The sequence below is a fragment of the Gigantopelta aegis genome, chromosome 7 (assembly GCF_016097555.1).
Source record: "Gigantopelta aegis isolate Gae_Host chromosome 7, Gae_host_genome, whole genome shotgun sequence".
Taxonomy (NCBI): domain Eukaryota; kingdom Metazoa; phylum Mollusca; class Gastropoda; order Neomphalida; family Peltospiridae; genus Gigantopelta; species Gigantopelta aegis.
Window position 1 is genome coordinate 13,389,230 of NC_054705.1, and position 12,422 is coordinate 13,401,651.

A 12,422-nucleotide genomic window follows, 5' to 3' on the forward strand; every position below is an offset into this window, starting at 1 on the left:
TAACTTCAGAAGGCATAACTTCGTTACAGGAGCTTGCTAATAAACGTTTAAACGTTGAAAAAAGTTTGTTCTTATCCACCATATTATGATTTCTAGTAAGTGACGGACTGACTGTCTAAATTAAGGGAACATGCATTTCTACATAAAATATGCCTAAATACATTCAGAAATTGAATTAAAAGAAATGAAAAAGAGCAGCAATCGAACAGCATCACAGATGCTATATATAATCACAGATATTATGTATATATCACAGATGCTATATATAATCACAGATATTATGTATAATCACAGATATTATGTATATATCACAGATGCTATATATAATCACAGATATTGCACAAAAGAAAAAGGAAAATCCATAAACAAAATTGTACAACTAACTAGAAAAAATGGCTATATTGTGTTTGCAATAAAGTGCCAATACATTATAATAAACCATATAACAAAGACCACTGTTCCGAAGATAATGCTGTTGATACAATTAAACACCAGATGGAAAGGAAATCGATAAATGTGGATGACAAATACCACGAAACATAAAGGGTGTTGTTGTCTGAAAAAAACAAAAACAAAAAAACCCCGCATAATTAAGTGAAGAAATGGTTTTGATGAATCACTAATTGGATATAATATGCCTCCCAGTTATGGTTTTTGCTTTTTCTGTTTAGTTATTGTTGATACTATGTAACACCTGTGATACTGTTCGATTGCTGCCTTTTTCATTTAGAGCTTGTTTTCTTGTTTAGAGCTCTTTTAGATTTCTGAATGTAATCGTGCATGTTTCATGTACACATTCATATTCCCTTATTTAGAAAGTCCAGCCGTCACTTGCCAGACTCACAATATGGAGGTTCAGAACATAAACTTTATAATAACGAAATATTTACTTACTTTCAAGAATACATCAAACAAAGTCACCGTTTCTATTAATAAATTATAATTAAAATTATCCTGTGCATTATTTGTAAGTGTAACAACAAGAGTTAGACTGCACGTGAAATATTATTTTTGTAATCTCTTGCATCACTATTTCTTTCCATTCTCCTTTTTTCCCCCATATTCTTTTGTATATAAAATATTTCCTTCATCTGGTTCTCTTTGACTGTTTAAATGCAGTTTAAATATACTGTTATACGTATATTGTATGTATATAGAAGAGGGCCTCGTAAGTTGTCATCGGCACAAGACAACAGCATGCACATTTCGAACGAAATCTAACGCACGCAGGCATTAATGAACTGCAGCTAATATCAGAAGTGATTGTAGTTTTAGTTTTAGGGAAAGCGATGTGAACAGAGCACCCACTAGACTGGAACTACTTTACAGGAAACATAACTCCCTTGGTAATGTAACCCTTATCCACTGAAAATATAAGTACCCAAAGATTATGGTAAATGACAGAAAGAAAAGTGGCGGTGCCATCATTTAACATCTCCCAGTTACATTTGGCTGCCATTACCCGAGAAATCATGGTTACATCCAGACATGTCCATGTATGGTAAATGGCAGAAAGAAAAGTGGGGGTGCCATCATTTAACATCTCCCAGTTACATTTGGCTGCCATTACCCGAGAAATCATGGTTACATCCAGACATGTCCATGTATGGTAAAAAGAAAAGTGGGGGTGCCATCATTTAACATCTCCCAGTTACATTTGGCTGCCATTACCCGAGAAATCATGGTTACCTCCAGACATGTCCATGTATGGTAAATGGCAGAAAGAAAAGTGGGGGTGCCATCATTTAACATCTCCCAGTTACATTTGGCTGCCATTACCCGAGAAATCATGGTTACCTCCAGACATGTCCATGTATGGTAAATGGCAGAAAGAAAAGTGGGGGTGCCATCATTTAACATCTCCCAGTTACATTTGGCTGCCATTACCCGAGAAATCATGGTTACCTCCAGACATGTCCATGTATGGTAAATGGCAGAAAGAAAAGTGGGGGTGCCATCATTTAACATCTCCCAGTTACATTTGCCTGCCATTACCCGAGAAATCATGGTTACCTCCAGACATGTCCATGTATGGTAAATGGCAGAAAGAAAAGTGGGGGTGCCATCATTTAACATCTCCCAGTTACATTTGGCTGCCATTACCCGAGAAATCATGGTTACCTCCAGACATGTCCATGTATGGTAAATGACAGAAAGAAAAGTGGGGGTGCCATCATTTAACATCTCCCAGTTACATTTGGCTGCCATTAACCGAGAAATCATGGTTACCTCCAGACATGTCCATGTATGATAAATGGCAGAAAGAAAAGTGGGGGTGCCATCATTTAACATCTCCCAGTTACATTTGGCTGCCATTACCCGAGAAATCATGGTTACCTCCAGACATGTCCATGTATGGTAAATGGCAGAAAGAAAAGTGGGGGTGCCATCATTTAACATCTCCCAGTTACATTTGGCTGCCATTACCCGAGAAATCATGGTTACCTCCAGACATGTCCATGTATGGTAAATGGCAGGAAGAAAAGTGGGGGTGCCATCATTTAACATCTCCCAGTTACATTTGCCTGCCATTACCCGAGAAATCATGGTTACATCCAGACATGTCCATGTATGGTAAATGGCAGAAAGAAAAGTGGGGGTGCCATCATTTAACATCTCCCAGTTACATTTGGCTGCCATTACCCGAGAAATCATGGTTACCTCCAGACATGTCCATGTATGGTAAATGGCAGGAAGAAAAGTGGGGGTGCCATCATTTAACATCTCCCAGTTACATTTGGCTGCCATTACCCGAGAAATCATGGTTACCTCCAGACATGTCCATGTATGGTAAATGGCAGAAAGAAAAGTGGGGGTGCCATCATTTAACATCTCCCAGTTACATTTGGCTGCCATTACCCGAGAAATCATGGTTACCTCCAGACATGTCCATGTATGGTAAATGGCAGAAAGAAAAGTGGGGGTGCCATCATTTAACATCTCCCAGTTACATTTGGCTGCCATTACCCGAGAAATCATGGTTACCTCCAGACATGTCCATGTATGGTAAATGGCAGAAAGAAAAGTGGGGGTGCCATCATTTAACATCTCCCAGTTACATTTGCCTGCCATTACCCGAGAAATCATGGTTACCTCCAGACATGTCCATGTATGGTAAATGGCAGAAAGAAAAGTGGGGGTGCCATCATTTAACATCTCCCAGTTACATTTGGCTGCCATTACCCGAGAAATCATGGTTACCTCCAGACATGTCCATGTATGGTAAATGACAGAAAGAAAAGTGGGGGTGCCATCATTTAACATCTCCCAGTTACATTTGGCTGCCATTAACCGAGAAATCATGGTTACCTCCAGACATGTCCATGTATGATAAATGGCAGAAAGAAAAGTGGGGGTGCCATCATTTAACATCTCCCAGTTACATTTGGCTGCCATTACCCGAGAAATCATGGTTACCTCCAGACATGTCCATGTATGGTAAATGGCAGAAAGAAAAGTGGGGGTGCCATCATTTAACATCTCCCAGTTACATTTGCCTGCCATTACCCGAGAAATCATGGTTACATCCAGACATGTCCATGTATGGTAAATGGCAGAAAGAAAAGTGGGGGTGCCATCATTTAACATCTCCCAGTTACATTTGGCTGCCATTACCCGAGAAATCATGGTTACCTCCAGACATGTCCATGTATGGTAAATGGCAGAAAGAAAAGTGAGAAAAGATACACCAGATCATGTCCATCTTTAAGGCAGACCAGATTATTATTTATGTTGAAATCTCTGGTCTTGCTGATTGGTAACAGGAGATCCCCAAAGCGTGTTTTTACAATTATAATCTCCTAAAATTAATGTACTTAAATTAGGGTTACCAATACTTTTAGAAAAATTATTTACTGTAATATTTCTGTTTAAGGCGCCCGGATGAACATAACCGTTAAACTATTTATATTTCCATTATGTCCATGGATAGATATCCCCAATAATGCAATATTAGTATGGGTAGTGACGTTAAGTATGGGTGAGTGCGAGATGCTATTTTTTAAGAAAGGTAGCGATACCACCCCTAGTAGTGATACCACTATTAAAAAAGAGACCAGTATAACACAATTAAACACCAGATGGAAAGGAAATCGATAAATGTGGATGACAAATACCACGAAACATGAAGGGTGTTATTGTCTGAAAAAAAAAAAAAAAAATCCCCGCATAATTAAGTGAAGAAATGGTTTTGATGAATCACTAATTGGATATAATATGCCTCCCAGTTATGGTTTTTGCTTTTTCTGTTCAGTTATTGTTGATACTATGTAACACCTGTGATACTGTTCGATTGCGGAATGTTATACTCAGTCAAAACTGTAGTTTCTTTTTGTTTAACATTTAAATTTGCAATCCAGGTCTCTTGAACGGCCATCACATCAATGCTATTATTGTTATCAATCAAATACTTTTTTTTTATTAAATACGTATTATAAATTTCAGTAGCCGACAAACTAATTGAGTAGTCATCGCCTTGAAATTTGAGTTGGCATTTATTATACTGTGTAGTATGGGTGACAAAGCACAACTTAAGTGCTTTATATTCATATCCAAGGAGTTACTACTTATTATCACGATAATTAACAATAATTATGTGATGTACGTTAACAAAAGTCTACAGATCATTACTTCTCGTCCATTCGTGTTGCATTACTGTGGTATTATCATTTAATTAAAAGGATATAAATTACAAACGTATTAACAAAACCACTTGTGAACTCATGATTTAAAGAAATAACTAACGGATAATCTGTGCCATGATTAAATATTAAAGTCTGGCAGATACAACAATACCTGAGGATACAAAGATATGTACAATTTGTAACATAAGGGACATGTGCCAGAGTGTTGCTCCGTATAACATGTATTTCCGACTACATAAAAGTATTTTCTACACGTGATTAAACTGTACTTATTAATATATGTTTCTTGTTTAGAATATCCGTGGCTGGGTGTAGTCCAATGTTGTCTGGTCGCCTAAGATGTCTAACAGCCCACACTGGTTTTTGGGGGGCTTCAATACCTTTTAGGACTAAGGATATTTAATCTAGTACAATATTAGAACGATCAAACACGTTTATATATAGCCACAATAGTTTACGCGAAAAGTATATTTGTGTAGTAATTACATCGTTAAAAGTCCTCTGTTTGTTGATAACTTCGTTAAAAATTAACAAACTACAGGAATGTGCCCTTTAAAAGTCTCTGTCGGTCTATAACCTCTTACAATTTGCAAATAACTCCCCCAGGGAAAAAACCATGATCCCATTTACATCGACGATGATGATATGACTTTTCGTTTATAATACACCTATTCGTGTGTGTCCACAAAAATAAATGACAAATATTTAAGAAAGAAATTTATTTTAAAAATACTATTTCAACCACCCATCGGTCTTCAAACTGTACAACTCTTGACACTGTGAAAACAATAAGGAGATAAATTATCTTGCAAATTCTTACGACAGTCGAACGATTAGAGAACATTACTTGTACGAGCAAATTAATGAATTATATTTATATATATAATAATTTTTATATTAGCTGTTTGTCCTGCAAGTCCTCCCACCACTGTTTCCGCAACTATTGTATGTATTGATGTGTTTTCGTTGTTATAAGTGCTGAACGTTGTAAAACTTAACGCAATAACAAGAACTAGACGCTTCACAGTTAATCGTCCGCCAAGTCCATCTATAAAACAATCCTATCACTGATTTGAATAACAGTCCCTGTGCCTGTTGGGGTCCGCTGCATATGTGCGCTTTCTCCGCTAAACCCATCACAATACCTTGTTAAGTCTCAAAAAATATAGGAATGCTTATTCAGTTTGTCCATTGCTGTTAATTGCTATCACTAGAATAAATGCGTCTTGCGAACCGGCGACTTCACCAAGCTCGCTTTGCTGGGATCGCATTGTCGCCCAGTTTTTCCACCAGGATTGTCCACAGGTACCGTAATAATAATAAGAATAATAAGAATAATATAAATAATAACAGCCCATTACTAGCTTGTGCATTCACGTGTGGTGTGCCTTGGTATGACTCCCCCTTTTACTCATAGTAAAGTTTGTTATCATTGTCAATATCATTTTTCGGGGATACATGTCTCGACCCTTCCCCTCCCCTTAAACTTTGCTCAGCCCTAATCCCCTGCCCGTAATAAATGCATGCACACACGTCCGGGCAGAGGTAACTCAACTCATTGACATAACTTTAATATTAACTGTTTATATCCAGAGCAGTTATTTATCACCTCGTTTCATCAATTATCGTAGTAAATGGTAAATTATTTAAACAGGAACATAGTTTACTTGATCACTGTAGATGCACTGGCCGAATAAATCATTCAGATGCTTTTAAATGCAGGAACTTACCTTATGGTTTGGTAAACCAACAACGAGTTTAAAAACACACAACACAATAAAACAGAATATACCCTGCTGAATGAGTATTTTCTTGGCACTAGAGCATACAGATTATTATATTGTTTTTTATTTTAATCTTTTTGCACGTAGTTCTAGACTGACGCTAGGAGGAAAGAAATTATTTGACGACGCACCTTCAACACCTTGACATTATGGTTAAAGCCTCAAATCTAATAACGAGGAAACCTAGTGCCAGCATAGCGAAAAATAAACGCCACCATATGCATGAGTATGTCTTTATATGCGGTTTACAGTGATAGGTCCGATGGGCACTGTTGTAGTAAATAGATAAAAAAATCGGAAGCCATACGGGAGTACACCCAGTTGAGACTAGTGTTATAAAGTCTAGGTAATTTGCGTCAGACATAAGACGTAAGACGTTGTTAACTTGTGCTGTCGATCTCACCAACCCCTCGGGGAGGAGGGGGAGGGGTGGGGGGGGCCCGGTGTGTCACATCGTTGACCATTAGTTGAATTCCGCATCCATCTACAGCCGTGGGCTCTACCGATTACTTTGATGTCGGTTGAAATGAACATGTCATAGACGACCTCGGACTGTAGGAACCGCGCCACCAGAACAGTGAGGCGGGGGGGGGGGTGGGGGGCCTGCGCGCGAGGGGGGGGGAGGTTCGCTGTGTCTCTTCGTCCGTCGTCGACTCCGGCCCCGCGCTATGAAAACATTCGGACAAAGATATCGAAGTCAGCTTCAGTGCTCCACGCCAATGTGGTTGAGGTCTGGCGCCCGCTTGAGTCCTCCTGACTTCTGTCCCGCCGTCCTCTCGTCCGCATTGATGGTGAAGCAGTGTCAGCAGGTGGCTCCACACTCTTCGTGGACCAGGTGGCGATGAAAGATGAGAAGTAGGTCGAACAGAGCTACTCAACCACCCAGGATGCCTGGCAGATCTGAGATCACACAAAGCCGAGTTGATCACTGCCGATCGGAAACTGGGCGCTACTTGCTTTAGTCCAGAGTGAAAGGGAGCTGATTGAACACACTCGCTCATCTACTGACAGTTCGACGCTGAGCGACAGTACTCTCAGCAGTGGTTACACCGGACATGATAACCCAAACCATCCTCGATCTTCTGAAGCTTATTCCACACGATGTACTACCAGCGCATGGCCAACTCTCGATGAGAACTTTGAGAAGAAGCGATGACACTTCAGGCAGTGCTGCCAGCGATAACTCTTGCTTCTGTAGATCAAGCCCGAGAGCCCTCAGCCGGTTTCTTTCACCTTTGCCCCCAAGGTAAGGCTGCGTCTGACCTATGTGTTTAACTGCGTCCTGTTCAAAAACGTATGTTTATTTTTTAGCTATTTTATTTAATTTTTTGAAATTATTCTGTCGCACGACATTATTTTTGTGCAGACCGTCAAAATTGTGCTCAAATCCTTTTATAAGGTTTCGGCTCGAACACTCAAACTTTAATTTCTGGCCTCATTGTTTTTTTTGTTTCCAAAACCATCTGAAGTAGACAATATCGCTCCCCTTCGTCCCTGAATTAGTGACTGGCTAATGAATAAGAAGAATGAATGCTTCAACGACACCCCAGCACGAACCATACATCGGCTATTGGGTGTCAAACTTATGGTAATGCAAACACATATCGGTGATGATCACTCAAAATAAAATTCAAGATTGAAAGGTAAAAACAGTTGTACAGAACTGTTCAAAAATACAAATAGCATAGATAGATATCTGACCGTTTTCCTCAATTTCAATTTGTGCTGTATTTGCCATTCTCCAAAGAGAATGTTTTCACCCACTCACCTCACGTGACGTTACACACGCTGCACGGCTACTTGCAATGGTCGATACAGAGTGTTAAGCCGGGACTAGGGCCTCTCGTAACCTCGTGTACATGGCACGATACAAACGAGTTCTTAACTCTAATAGTTCTATTTTTAGTTCCTGTCTTCTTGTGACAGCTATACCGTAAGTATGCTTGGATTTGATAGTAATAAACACAAATAACTTTAGAAACATTTGAGACACAGGACCACCACATTTCATCATTGGGTGTGTTTGTGTTGTGTGTTTGGGTTCTGATTTTTATATTTTTGCATATATTTTTAGTAACTTTTTTGTGGGGTATGGGGGGGGTGTTCATTTATTATGTTGTTCGGGGTGTGGGGGGTCAGTGTTGTTTATTCTCTGGTTTCTTTTGTGGCCCAGAAGATATGTACCATTCGTGACACAGTCGTTCAACCTTGAACCGAGTGCAGACATGCGCTTTTGTGCTTCCCACGGAACTCTTGTGCGGATGCATTAGGTTAATCGGTTAGTTTTCAATAACTCTATATAATCTACCACTTATGTGCAGAGAATGGGGAAGCTGTCTGCATCGTTCATCTATCCACTGGTTTCTATATTATCTCTGGACATTGGTACACAAGCCAATAGACTGCAACATAGCTTTACATTAATTATTGAATCTTTGATGAAGCCATATACTCCAAATGTCCCCATAGGCACACAGATGTTTTTTGTGAGCAAGTCCCAGTTTTCTTCTAATAAAATGTTATCGACATCTGAATCTTAATTCGTGAATTGCAGTATGCGTATCAAGTTTTTGGTAACCTCCTTTCTATGATTCTGCCTTATGAGACCCTCCAAATTTTCGTGCCGTCAATAGGGATATCACAGTCTTAATCTGTTACGTTTTTCAAACAAAATAAGGGAAGTATTAATGTTGTCATTATATGCCTAGTGTTTCTCTTAGAGCGTATACCAGCTTTTACGAACCCTTGATCTGTGCTAGTACACTAAGCTGAGAAATTTAGTTTTTATAATTCCGAGCTTTACAAAGATAACAAAATTGATTGACGGTGTCTAATCTTAATCCAATTAAGTACGATTTTTTTTCACATTCTTTTCATTTGGCATCCAAAGCGCATACTTTGCATTAGTATACCATACGATCAGGAATCCACGTACAACAAACTGTTAAGGTATATTGTTTTAATAAACTGATCATTAAGTGTCATTAAAACATTCTTAAATCACCACCATATCTACTATTGACTAAACTCAAACACTCGGCAAAACAGGTAGACTAATAGTAGAAATCTACTGTAAAGCCATGTTAAGGTGTCCTATTGTTCTTAAACACATCTCATATTAATGCTTTTTCAAAAGACTTGTGTTGGGGGGGGGGAGAATCGTTCAGTCTAACTATTTAACGAGTTTGGGATTTTATGCCACATTGTTGGCTCCACGTGCACGCTTCGTCGTAGCTTCGGGAATCCACTACATGGCGCTGGCGCGCCTGGGTTTGGACAGATCAAATGCGAGGCTAACACCAATCACCAGGCTAACACTGTTACACAAATATCATGTAGCGGGTTGAATTACGCCACACTTCACATCGAAGGAAAAACACAAGGGTCACAAACATGTAATCAACTTACTGTGCGGGGCCTGTGGATGAAGAAGAAATTGAGGTACATGATTCAAAAATATAGCAAAGTGTCGACCCGGGTGAAGGCAATGATCTTAAGGTGTTCGATACTCGGCCATTCTAAAAGCGGGTAGTGCCAAGGGGAGATTAACAAATCATCAACTTCCAAGTACTGTTCACCATTATTGATTATCCAAGGTTTAGGGTAACAGCCAGGTCCCTCGATGGGCGTGAAGACAACAAGTGGCGTGCGGGGGGGCGATGAGGAAGCATCAATAGGTCATTTACTAGTTTTGGAACGTGACAACAACAACATCAAGCATCTCGTCGACTGTTATGTAATCGAGGTTTTCAAACCGACATACAGCAATTGCGAAGATTGAGACAGTTTGCCGTACTAGAGAGTGTGTCTGTAATCTACAACGTGGGCAACAATACACAGGTTTTTTTCTGCTGTCTCGCCAACATTTTCATGTCGAACAGTGTGAAGTTTGAAAATATCATCCGCTGGTCCGTATCCCTGGTGGAATAACCCAACGTGAGCGGGTCCTGGATATTTGGCGTATAGTCCATCTGACCAACAGAGTACAGTGCTATGTTAAAAGAGCAGTGAATATATTTGTCTGCGAGGCGGTCGACTCTGCTGCGCGCTGCCGCCCATCGGGCACTATCACGGGTATGACATGTGTGTGCCGGCGCGGCAGCAAGGCTTCGAGTGCTCTCAGATTCATCCAGCTGGTGTGTGCTTTCTCATCTAAGTGCCCCTCGGGGGGGGCACCCTGGCCGGCTCTCTCGTCTGCCGGACGTTTAGGAGGAAGACGCGATGAGGGCTCTGATTTACGGTAGCTGCTCCATCTGCGAGACGCAGGGTGCGTGGCGCACTTTAGTCGGGTGCCATCGTCGCGTGTCCCGATGATCGCACGTCTGGCCGGCGTCGAATGGGCGGAGAGCGTGGCACCCCTGGGTAGCCGGGCGGCTGGTGGCGGTCGGTAGGGTAGAAGGCTGGCGCGGGGGGATGATGAGAAGTTCGTGTACGAGGACCACGGTCGGGCATTGACGCGAGCTTGAGACTACATTAGTCGGTGGACAGTGCGCGACCCGAGGCTTGCAATCTAAGAGCTATCTGCGGTGGACGGGGGTGATCGAGCGTGAACTTCATGGTGAACCAAGAGATTCTCTAGTAAGTAACGTGACTGGTAGACTGAAAATCTCGAAGTAGGTCAACTCACAATAGAGTTAACTGTGCATAGGATGGCGCTGTCCCTTGTGCGCTGAATGCCCACGTGAGGGCGCTGTGCGCGACGCGATGGGCGGGGGAGGTAGAGGGTAGAGAGAAGGAGGTAGCGGATGTGCATTGCTGTTTAAAACCTTTGAAGGATATGAGATCGGGAGTCTCCGTGTCATTAGCGCTAGCGTTGCTAATAGCTATATAGTATTAGAGAGATATATTATAGAGAGAGATAGAGATTAGAGAGGATACATGGTATAGATAGGGTGGGTGTGGGTGTAGTGTTGTGGATGGTAGGTTGTGTGGGTGGGTGTATGATGTGGTGTGTGTATTATATATATATATATATAGATATAATCTAATAGAGTCCCGAGATTATATTTAATTTTCGTGTATGCTTTGGCTCGTTTTTTAAACTCTAACTAGAAAAAAAAACTGTCTGTATTACCTTTTCTAACATAATTCAATTCTGTTGCTGTCCAAAACCTTTTGTATTTCTCCTTTTAAAGTCCTGCACACCCATTTCCATCCGCGAAAAATAAATATTTGTGAGTTTTGGCTTAATCTACAAACCTGTCCACCACTTGAGGTCAGTCAGCGGGTTTTGTATCAAAATGGAGTGACAAGCAAGAATAATTGTACTTCGAAAAGACTCAGTGGGAATCTCCCATATCTCCCTTTTTGGTCCCATATGCTTGAAATAATTTTGAAAGTTAAGTAAATTTCACAGACTTGGGGGTGCGTTCGTTTCACCTCTCCGGACAGGTTCTCAAACTTTCTTCCGGGTTGTATCCCTCTCCAATATCGTAGACTTAGCAAAATTATTGTTTTAAGGGTTTGTAACGTTTTGTATTGATACACTTACTTGTCGTAACTTTATTTCTGTACTGAAAATGTATCCCTCTGTCAAGAAAATCTCACAAATAAACATTCAACAATCGATGTTGTTGTACGCGACTACCCTGTGCACTAGATAATCGGTCCACGTGATATACCAACGTCTGTGACATTAAAAATGATTGGATCTCGCTTGCTTAACGGTTTTTTCTCTGACAAACCAAGTTTGTGAAAAAAATGCAAAAAAATGTATGTCGTGGTTTACAAACAGTAAGGATTACCAAAAAGCACTTCAGGTTGAATGGAAATGGTATTCTAATCATTAATAAAATTAAGTAAAGGTGCAATTTGGATTGGTAAAAACTGGTGGTTTAATAGCGGGAAAATACAACGCCCCCCCGGAATGGTTAACAAATAAACGTAACTATGGGTGTGTACTTTAAAACTCTACGTTTGTATAATAACGTTTAGCCATCAATTAAGTGGGTGTTTGGGTGAGGTACGGGGTGGGGGGGGGGGGGGGGGGGGGCTT